Source organism: Bos mutus, chromosome 2, assembly GCF_027580195.1.
Source record: "Bos mutus isolate GX-2022 chromosome 2, NWIPB_WYAK_1.1, whole genome shotgun sequence".
NCBI lineage: Eukaryota > Metazoa > Chordata > Mammalia > Artiodactyla > Bovidae > Bos > Bos mutus.
The window spans coordinates 135498002-135510308 of record NC_091618.1 but is presented as its reverse complement, the minus strand read 5'-3'; the positions used below and the strand labels follow the sequence as shown (position 1 = coordinate 135510308).

At 39.1% G+C, this 12307-nt stretch overlaps 1 protein-coding gene across 1 annotated transcript in view; it reads right to left on the bottom strand.

Moving 5' to 3' along the window:
• The window catches only part of OCA2 (OCA2 melanosomal transmembrane protein), a 284959-nt gene that overhangs the window by 149892 nt on the left and 122760 nt on the right, over window positions 1–12307 (bottom strand). The gene's annotated exons all lie outside the window — the stretch shown is intronic.

Sequence of the window (12307 nt, the reverse complement as noted above, 5' to 3'; positions counted from 1 at the left end):
GCACTGTTTATAATAGCCAGGACATGGAAGCAACCTAGATGTCCTTCAGTAGACGAATGGATAAGAAAGCTGTGGTACATATACACAATGGAGTATTACTCAGCCATTAAAAAAGAATACACTTTGAATCGGTTCTAATGAGGTGGATGAAACTGGAGCCTATTATACAGAGTGAAGTAAGCCAGAAAGAAAAACACCTATACAGAATACTAACGCATATATATGTAATTTAGAAAGGTGGTAACGATAACCCTGTATGTGAGACAGCAAAAGAGACACAGATGTATAGAACAGTTTTTTGGACTCTGTGGGAGAGGGAGAGGGTGGGATGATTTGAGAGAATGGAATTGAAACATGTATAATATCATATATGAAATGAGTCGCCAGTCCAGGTTCTATGCAGGATACAGGATGCTCGGGGCTGGTGCACTGGGATGACCCAGAGGGATGGTATGGGGAGGGAGGTGGGAGGGGGTTCAGGATGGGGAGCACGTGTACACCCATGGTGGATTCATGTTGATGTATGGCAAAACCAATACAATGTTGTAAAGTAATTAGCCTCCAATTAAAATAAATAAATTTAAATAAAAATAAAATAAAATATCCAAAGATCAAAGAAGAAATAAAAATGGAAATTGGAGACTAATTTGAACTGAATCAATTTCCACTAAAACCAATAACCTCAACTCTAACGTTAAGAAACAATAAGGGGGGAACGCAAGAAGATGGAGGAAGAATAAGAGGAGGAGATCACCTTCCTCCCCACAAGTACATAAAAAAATTCATCTAAATATAAAACAGCTCCTACAGAACAACTTCTGAACAACAGTAGAAGACCCCAAATTTTCAAAAAGGCAAGCCAATATCCTTAGAAAGAGGTAGGGAAAAAGATAAAGACAAAACAAGACAAAGGATTTCGGAATGGGACTTGCACCCCAGGGAGGGAGTCATGAAAGAGGGAAAAGTTATGGACACTAGGAAACCCTCTCACAGGCAGAGTCAGGGAGGGAGCTTTGGAACCTCAGAGGGGAGTGTGACGGTGGCAGGGGGCTCAGGAGACAAAACAGAGAAAATTCACTACAGAAATTACTGCCAAACAGCACTTCTCAGCTGAGAAGCAGCTCACACGCCTCTGCCCGCAACAGAGGGTGGGGGCAGGGTGCCAAGGCACAGGCTCAAGTATCAGATCCCAGGAAGAGGATTGGGGTTGGCTTCCATGAGGATACTCTGAGAGGGCTACTTCAACACAGTGGACAGAGTCCAGAGAAAATACTGGGCATCCTAGAGCAGCAAGAAGTTGTTGTTTCTGGGACACTTAACACCACACTCATAGACAGTTTTGGTGGCTGCCAAATCTGGCAAAACCAGTCAGAGTGTCATCTGTGGAATTAAACACAATTGCCACTGCCAAACCCAGGGAAAGTGCCTGAGAGAGCAGGCAAAACACCGCTGATGCAGTCCTGACCCCAGAGGTGGTCACAACTGCCCGGTTATGAGCAGGCACAGGTTACTTTCCACACCTTGCCAGAAGCTTAATCACCTTGACTCTTTCTAGGGACCCATAATCTGAGGCCAATTCCTCTGGGAAAGCATACAACCCACCTCAGACTGTACCAATGTCCATCAAGTCTCTATTGTCACAGGCACTCCCTGGTGCATCCAAATTGTGGCTGCCATGTCCTCCCCACTTCTCAGCCTGAGTGAACAAATGAGCCTCAATAAGCCTTGGCCTTCGCTGCTTTGAGGCTAGGCAGGGAACAGACAGTGAACTTTAGGGGAAACTGTGAACTTTAGGAGTAAGTACTAACTGAAGTAAGGCCACATCTGAGACTGAGCTGACCACATACTGCCCACAACAGGTCCAGAGACCTTCCTAGAAATATTGGAGGACTTTGGTATGAGTCTCACTGGGTGTTCTGGGCTGCTGAGTGTTGCCTTCAGCAAAAGTCTCGGGGTTTGGTCGTCTATGCTGTGTGGCTTGTGAGGTCTTGGAGTTCCAGTAAGGGGTCAGGCCTGAACCCCTGAGGTGGGAGACTCAACTCCAGGATTTTGATCCACCAGAGAACTCCTGACCCCAGGAAACATTAACAGGCAAGAGCCTGTTATGGGCCTCTCAACACTAAGGCCAAGGCCAGTAAACTTCAGTGCCAGATGCCCCACACCACATCTTAAGCAAAATAGGAATATAACTCTGCACATTTATAGACAGGCTGCCCAGAGCCATACCAAACCCACAGATACCCCAAAACTCACTACTGGATATGGCACTGCCCTTCAGAGAGACAAGATCGAGCTCCATTCACCAGAACACAGGCATGTCTCCCAACCAGGAAATCTCCACAAGGTACTGGTACAACCCCACCCACGGGGGCAGACTCCACAGTTAAGAGAAATTATGTCCTTCCAGCCTACAGAAAGGAGACCCCAAACATAGTAAATTAAACAAAATGAAAAGACAGAGAAAGATGCAGCAGATGAAAGAACATGGTAAAAATCCACAGGACCAAACAAATGAAGACAAACTGGCAGTCTACAACAAAAATAATTCATAGTAATGATAGTAAAGATGATCCAGAATCTTGAAAATAAAATGGAGGCATGGATACATAGACTGGAGGCACAGATCAGGAAGATACAAGAAATGTTTAACAAAGACCTAAAAGAATTAAAGAATAAACAATTAACAAAAACAAACAAACAAACAAACCAAAAAAGAATTAAATAATAAACAATAACCCGGTGTACGAGACAGCAAAAGAGACACTGATGTATAGAACAGTCTTATGGACTCTGTGGGAGAGGGAGAGGGTGGGAAGATTTGGGAGAATGACATTGAAACATGTAAAATATCATGTAAGAAACGAGTTGCCAGTCCAGGTTCGATGCACAATACTGGATGCTTGGGGCTAGTGCACTGGGACGACCCAGAGGGATGGTATGGGGAGGGAGGAGGGAGGAGGGTTCAGGATGGGGAACACATGTATACCTGTGGTGGATTCATTTTGATATTTGGCAAAACTAATACAATTATGTAAAGTTTAAAAATAAAATAAAATTTTAAAAAATAAATAAATAAACAATGAACAACACAGTAACTGAGATTAGAAATACACTGTCGGGGAGCTAACTGTAGAGTAATTGAGGCAGAAGAACTGGAAGGTAAAATGCTGAAAACAGCTGAAGCAGAAAAAAATAAAAAGAAATGAGAACAGTCTCAGAGACCTCTGGGACAACATTAAGTATAACAACATTAGAATCATAGGGGTCCCAGAAGAAGAAGACAAAAGGAAAGGGCATGAGAAAATATTTGAGGCTATTATAGTCAAAAAATTCCCTACAATGAGAAAGGAAATAGCTACCTAAGTCCAGGAAGCCCAGAGAGTCCCACACAGAATAAACCCAACGAGAAACATGCCAAAACACATATTAATCAAACTAACAAAAATTAAACACAAAAAACAAATATTGAAAGCAGCAAGGGAAAAGCAACATATAACATACAAGGGGATCCCCATAAAGCTAAGAGCTGATCGATCTTTCAACAGAAACTCTGCAGGCCAGACGGGAATGGCAGGATATACTTAAAGTGATGAAAGGGAAAAACCTACAACCAAGCAAGGATCTCATTCAGATTTAAAGGAGAAATCAAAAGCTTTCCAGACAAGCTAAAGTTAAGAGAATTCAGCACCACCAAACCAACTCCAAAACAAATGCTAAAGGAACTTCTCTAGACAGGAAACATAAGAAGGAAAGGCATACAAAACAAACACAAAACAATAAAGTAATTGATGAAAGCACTTGTTTTCAGTTGTGTCCTACTCTTTGTGACTGCATGAAATGTAGACCACCAGGCTCCTGTATCCATGGGATTTCCCAGGCAAGAATACTGAAGTGGGTTGCCATTGCCTTCTCCAGTGGATCTTCCCAACCCAATGATTGAACCCAGGTCTCCTGCATTGTAGACAGATTCTTTACAGTCTGAACCACAAGGGAAGATTCAGAATCATATATATAAATAAATTGGCTAAACACTCCAACCAAAAGATTCAGATTGGGTAAATGGATACAAAACCAAGATATGTGCTATGTACAAGAGACCCAACTCAAACCTAAGGACACATACAGACTGAAAGTGAGGATCTAAAAAAAGGTATTCCATGCAAATGGAAATCAACAGGAAGTGGAAATAGCAATACTCATGCTAGATAAAATAGACTTTATAAAAAAGACTGTTTCAAGAGACAAAGAAGGACATTACATAATGATCAAGGCATCAACCCAAGAAAAGGATAAAATGATTATTAAGTATATGTACCCAAAATAAGAGCACCCAACACATAAGGAAAATGCCAGCAACTATTAAAATGGTAAACCAACAGTAACACAATAATAGTGGGGGGACTTTAATACCCCATTCACACCAGTTGACAGATTACCCAGAAAGAAAATTCATAAAGAAATACAAGCTTTATTTTTTTTGCTCCAGTATACTTTTAATATTAAAACTTTTAAAAATTGAATATAGCTCATTATTATATTAGTTTCAGGTATACAACATAGTGATTCAATGTTTTTGTACTCTTTAGTTAAAGTTATTAAAAACAATGGCTATATTTCCCTATACTGTACAATATATCATTGTTGCTTATTTATTTTATACAGAGTTCAATTCATTTTAGTTGTTCAATTGTGTCTGACTCTTTGTAACCCCATGGACTGCAGCATGCCAGGCCTCCCTGTCCGTCATCATCTACAGTGATTTTGGAGCCCCCCAAAATAAAGTCTGCCACTGTTTGCCCATCTATGTGCCATGAAGTGATGGGACCGGAAGCCATGATCTTAGTTTTCTGAATGTTGAGCTTTTAAGCCAACTTTTTCACTCTCTTCTTTCACTTTCATTGAGGCTCTTTAGTTCTTCTTTAAATGATACATTTGACAAGTTTGACCAATTGACATTTACAGGCATTTCATTCAAAATCAATAGATATCACTTTTTCTCAATTGCACATGGAACATTCTCCAGCATAGATCAGATCTTGGGACACAAATCAAGCCATGGTAAATTTTTAAAAATTGAAATAATTCTAATCATCTTTTCTGACCACAACACTATAAGATTAGATAACAACATCAGGAGAAAAATCTATTAATCAAAAAAAAAAAAACACCAACACATGGAAGCTAAACAATACTTTTCTGAATAACCAACAAGTCACTGAAGAAATCAAAAAGCAAATCAAAATATGGATAGAAGCAAAAGACGGTGAAAACATGACAACTCAAACATACTGGACACAGTAAAAGCAGTGATAAGAGGGAAGTTTATAGCAATATAAGCATACCTCAAGAAATAAGAAATATCAAATAAACAAGCTAATCTTACACCTAAAGCAATTAGGAAAAGAACAACAACAACAAAAATTCCGAAGTTAGTAGAAGGAAAGAAATCATAAAGAATCAGAGCAGAAATAAATGAAGGAGACAATAGCAAAGATCAATAAAACTAAAAACTGGCTTTGGGGAAAAGATAAAATTTACAAACTGTTAACCAGACCCATCAAAAGGGAGAAGACTCAAATCAATAAAATCAGAAATTCAAAAGGAGAAGTTACAGCAGAAAACACAGAAATACAAAGGCTCACAAGAGACTACTATGAGCAACTATATACCAATAATATGGACAACCTGGAAAAACGGACAAATTCTTAGAAAAGTAGAACCTTCTAAAACTGAACCAAAGAAATAAAAAATATGAATAGACCAATCAGAAACATGGAAATCAAAACTAAAATCAAAAATCTTTCAACAAAAAGTCCAGGGCCAGATGGCTTGACAGGCAAATTCTGCCAAAAGTTTAGAGAAAAGCTAACATCTATCCTGCTCAAACTGTTCCAGAAAATTGCAGGAGAAAGAAAACTCCCAAACTCATTCTACAAGGCCACCATAACCCTAACACCAAAACTAAACAAAGATGCCACAAAAAAAGAAAATTACAGGCCAATATCACTGATGAACATTGATATAAAAATCCTCAACAAAATTCCAGTAAACAGAATCCAACAACACATTAACAAGATGATCAAGCCGGCTTTATCCCAGAGATGCATGGATTCTTCAATATATGCTATCTGATACACCATATAACATATTGAAAGGTAAAAATAATATGATCATCTTAATAGATGCAGAGAAAGCCTTTGACAAGATTCAACACTCATTTCTGATAAAAGCTTTCCAGAAAGTAGGCATAGAAGGAACATACCCCAACATCATAAAAGCCATATACAGTGAACCCACAGCAACCATTATCTTCAATGGTAAAAGATCAAAAACCATGTCCTCCATAACCAAGAATAAGACAAGGGTGCCTATTCTCACCACTTTTATTCAACATAGTTTTGGAAGTCCTAGCCACAGCAATCAGAAAAGAAAGAGAAATAAAAGGAATCCAGACTGGAAATGAAGTAAAACTCTCATTGATTGCAGATGGCATGATTTTCTACATTGAAAACCATAATGATGCCACCAGAAAATTACTAGAGTTAATAAATATTATAAAAACCACAGGATATAAAATTAATACACATAAATTCCTTGCATTCCTATATACTAACAATGAAAAATCAGAAAGTGAAATTAAGGAAGTGATCCTATGCATCTCTGCAACAAAAAGAATAAAATACCCAGCAATAAACCTACCTAAAGAGACAAAAGTTTTGTATGCAGAAAACTCTAAGACACTGATGAAAGAGCTCAAACACACCACAAACAAATGGAGAGATATACAATGTTGGAAGAATCAATATACAAGGTTGGAATCAACATACAAGGTTGTGAAAATGACTATACATACTACAAAATGCTATCTACAGATACAATGTGATCCCTATCAAATTACTAATGGTATTCTTCACAGAACTAGAACAAAAATTTTCACAATTTGTATGGAAGCACAAAAGAACTCGAATAGCCAAAGCAATCTTGATAAAGAAGAATGGAGATGGAGGAATCAACCTTTCTGACCAGATTATACTACAAAGCTACAGTCATCATGACAGTATGGTACTGCCACAAAAACAGAAATATAGACCAACTGAACAAGATAGAAAGCCCAGAGATAAACTTAGTCCCAAGTACCTTACCTTTGACAAGGAAGGCAAGAATATACAATGGAGAGAGACAGCCTCTTCAATAAGTGGTATGGGATAACTGGACAGCTGCACGTGAAAGGATGAAACTAGAACACCTCCTAATCCCACACACAAAGATAAACTCAAAATGGGCTAAAGGCTTAAATATAAGGCTGGACACTATAAAGCTCTTAGAAAAAAAGCATAAGCAGTACATTCTGACATATATCACAGCAAGTTCCTCTTTGACCCACCTCCTAGAAAATGGAAATAAAAACAGAAATAAACAAAAGGAACTTAATTAAATTTAAGAACTGCACAATGAAGGTAACAGTTAGCAAGATTGAAAGACAACCCTCAAAACAGGAGAAAATAATTTCAAATGAAACAACTGACAAAGAGTTAATATCCAGACTATATAAGCAGCTCATAGAGGTCAAATTGCCAAGATCTGTTGAATCATAGAAAAAGCAAGAGAATTCCAGAAAAATATCTACTTCTGCTTCATTGACTATGCTAAAATCTTTGATTCTGTGGATCACAACAAACTGGAAAATTATTCAAGAGATGGGAATACTAGATCACCTTACCCTCCTCCTAAGAAATCTGTATGGAGGTCAAGAAGCAAGAGTTAGAACTATACATGGGACAATGGACTGAATCAAAATTGGGAAAGGGGTATGTAAAGGCTGTATATTGTCAGCCTGCTTATTTAACTTATATGCAGAGTACATAATGCAAAATGTCAGGCTGGATGAAGCACAGGCCGAAATCAAGACTGTTGGAAGAAATATCAATAAACTCAGATATGCAGATGACATTACCCTTATGGCAGAAAGCATAGAGGAACTAAAGAGCCTCTTGATGAAGGTGAAAGAGGAGAGTGAAAAAGCTGGCTTAAAACTCAACATTCAAAGATCATGGTTCTGGTCCTATCACTTCATGGCAAATAGATGGAGAAACAGTGGAAACAGTGACGGACTTAATTTTCTTGGGCTCCAAAATCATTGCAGATGGTAACAGCAGCCATGAAATTAACAGACATTTGCTCCTTAGAAGAAAATCTACAACAAGCCTAGACAGAGAATTAAAAACCAAAGACATTACTTTTCCAGCAAAGGTCCGTCTAGTCAAAGCTATGGTTTTTCCAGTAGTCATGTATGGATGTGAGAGTTGGACCATAAGGAAAGCTGAGCACCAACGAATTGATGCTTTTGAACTGTGATGTTGGAGAAGACTCTCAAGAGTCCCTTGGACTGCAAGGAGATCAAATTAGTCAATTCTAAAGGAAATCAGACATGAATATTCATTGGAAGGACTGATGCTGAAGCTGAAGCTCCAATACTTTGGCCACCTGATGTGAAGATCTGATTCATTAGGAAAGACCTTATGCTGGAAAAGTCTGAAGGGAGGAGGAGAAGGGAATGACAGAGGATGAGATGATTGGAAGGCATCACCGACTCAATGGACATGAGTTTGAGCAAGCTCCAGGAGATGGTGAAGGACATGTAAGCCTGGCATGCTACAGTCCATGGGGTCCCAAAAAGTTGGACACAACTGAGCAACTAAACAACAATGTGATCCAGCAATCCCATTCTTGGACATATATCTAGAAGAGATGAAAACTCTAATTCTAAAAGATATATGCATAACCAAGGCCTGGAAACAATCCAAGTGTGTATCAACAGATAATTGGTAAGAAGATGTGGTGTATATATATTTATAATGGTATATTACTCAGCCATAAAAGAGAATGAAATATTGCCATTTGCAGCAACATGGACATAGAGAATATTGTACTAAGTGAAGAAAGATAAAGAAAAAATATTATAGAATATTTGTGAAATCTTGAGAGTCCCTTGTACTGCAAGGAGATCCAACCAGTCCATTCTGAAGGAGATCAGTCCTGGGTGTTCTTTGGAAGGAATGATGCTGAAGCTGAAACTCCAGTACTTTGGCCACCTCATGCGAAGAGTTGACTCATTGGAAAAGACTCTGATGCTGGGAGGGATTGGGGACAGGAGGAGAAGGGGACGACAGAGGATGAGATGGCTGGATGGCATCACCAACTCCATGGATGTGAGTTTGAGTGAACTCCAGGAGTTGGTGATGGACAGGGAAGCCTGGCGTGCTGCAATTCATGGGGTCGCAAAGAGTCAGACACAACTGAGTGACTGAACTGAACTAAACTGAACTGAAATATTATTTGTAGAAACTAAAAATAATACAAATAAATCTATATGCAAATCAAACAGATTCAGACATAGAAAATAAACTTATGGTCATCAAAAGAGAAGAGGAGGGGGAGACATAAATTAGGAGTATGGGATTAACAGATACACACTACTATGCATAAAAGAGATAAGGAACTGTATCTGTTTAATACAGGGAACTACACTCCATATCTTATAATAAACTAATGGAAAATAATCTGAGTATATATATATATATATATATTTCCATATGTAACTGAATCACTTTCCTGTTAACTGAAACTATACACAATATTGCAAATCAGCTATACTTCAATTTTAAAAGTTCTATAGCTATTAAAGGATAATGAAAAACTATTATAAACAATTTTAGAATAATTCTTTCAACAACTGAGTTTGAACAGGGACAAATTCCTTTAAAGGTGGAAACCACCAGTGAGCCCTCATGAAGAAACAGATAACATTAATAGCTAGCCTATATCTGTTAAAGAATCAGTATTTGTAGTTAAAAACTAGAAGGGAATGAGAGAGGGAGAGAGGGAAGAAGAAATCAAGGGAGATAGGGGTGTAAGAAGGGAGGGAAGGAGGTTCAACTCTAAAATATCCTGGCAAAGGTTTAAGGTAAAATGTAATAGCAATTTTATACCATCTCTTCCCAAAAGCTAAAGAGGAGGGTATACTTATATATTCCTCATTTGCTGTCATTTTGAGGACAGCAAAAAGTATACATTTTAAGAGAGGATATTACACACAAATATCCCTAATGTACACAAATATAAAAAATTCTATATAAAATATCAGAAAGAAGCATCATGAGTTGATATTTGATTACCAGAGGGGCATACTCTGGTGATTATTTGTGCTTTTCAACAAATAAGTCAAATTCTCTCCCATGTTGATCACTTGGCAGGCTGACTCAACCCAGCCCCTGCAACTGGTGGAGCCTAGTGACAGTCAGGACAGTCAGGAGGAGTCATTCAGTGGCAGAGTGGAACATATGGTTCTCTCTTTGGTCTCTATGATGACAAGCAGTTCACAGCGCTGAGAACTACTGATCAGCAAGGCACTGTAATCCCACACCAGACATTAGGCCATTAGTAGAGTTACTAAGATTTCAGGGCTACGTTTTCTTGTAGTATTAGTTCAGTTCAGTAGCTCAAACGTGTCCAACTCTTTGTGACCCAGACCCCTTGGACTGCAGCACAGTCAGGCTTCGCTGTCCATCACCAACTCCCAGAGCTTGCTCAAACTCATGCCCATTGAGTCAGTGATGGCATCCAACCATTTCATCCTCTGTCATCCCCTTCTCCTCCTGCCTTCAGTCTTTCCCAGCATCAGGGTCTTTTCCAATGAGTCAGTTATTGCATCAGATGGCTTGGAGCTTCAAGCTTCAGCATGAGTCCTTCCAATGAATATTCAGGAATGATTTCCTTTAGGATGGACTGGTTGGATCTCCTTGCAGTCCAAGGGACCCTCAAGAGTCTTCTCCAACACCACAGTTCAAAAGCACCAATTCTTTGGTGCTCAGCTTTCTTTATAATCTAACTCTCATATCCATATGTGACTACCAGAAAAACTATGGATTTGACTAGATGGATCTTTGTCAGCTAAGTAGTATCTCTGCTTTTTAAAATGCCGTCTAGGTTGGTCATAGCTTTTCTTCCAAGGAGCGAATGTCTTTTAATTTCATGGCTGCAGTCACCACCCGCAGTGATTTTGGAGCCCAAGAAAATAAAGTCTCTCACTGTTTCCATTCTTTCCCCATCTATTTGTCATAAAGCGATGGGAATAAATGCCATGATCTTAATTTTTTGAATGTTGAATTTTAAGCCAACTTTTTCACTCTCCTCTTTCACTTTCATCAAGAGGCTAATTAGTTCTTCACTTTATGCCATAAGGGTGGTGTCATCTATATATCTGAGGTCATTGATATTTTTCCTGGCAATTTTGATCCCAGCTTGTGCTTCATCCAGCCCAGCATTTCACATGATGCACTCTGCATATAAAGTAAATAAGCAGAGTGACAATATACAGACTTTACATACTTCTTTATCAATTTGGAGCCAGTCCATTGTTCCATGTCCAGTTCTAACTGTTGCTTCTTGACCTGCATACGTATTTCTCAGGAGGCAGGTAAAGTGGTCTGGTGGTATTCCCATCTCTTGAAGAATTTTCCACTGTTTATTGTGATCCACACAACAAATGGTGTAATCACTAAAGCAAAAGTAGATGTTTTTCTGGAACTCTCTTGCTTTTTCGATGATCCAACAGATGCTGGCAATTTGATCTCTGGTTCCTCTGCCTTTTCTAAATCCACCTTGAAATCTGGAAATTTGTGGTTCACGTACTGTTGATGTCTTGCTTGGAGAATTTTGAGCCTTACTTTTCTAGTCTATGCAGGAGAGTTTTGAGCATTACTTTGCTAGTCTATACAATCAGCAAAACAAGACCAGGAGCTGACTGTGGTTCAGATCATGAGCTCCTTATTGCAAAATTCAGACTTAAATTGAATAAAGTAGGGAAAACCACTAGACCATTCAGTTCAGTTCAGTTCAGTCGCTCAGTCGTGTCCGATTCTTTGCGACCCCATGAATTGCAGCACGCCACGCCTCCCTGTCCATCACCAACTCCTGGAGTTCACTCAGACTCATATCCATCAAGTCAGTGATGCCATCCAGCCATCTCATCCTCTGTCGTCCCCTTCTCCTCCTGCCCCCAATCCCTCCCAGCATCAGAATCTTTTCCAATGAGTCAACTCTTTACATCAGGTGGCCAAAGTACTGGAGTTTCAGCTTTAGCATCATTCCTTCCAAAGAAATCCCAGGGCTGATCTCCTTCAGAATGGACTGGTTGGATCTCCTTGCAGTCCAAGGGACTCTCAAGAGTCTTCTCCATTCAGGTATGTCCTAAATCAAATCCCTTATGATTATATAGTGGAAGTGACAAATAGATTCAAGGGATTAG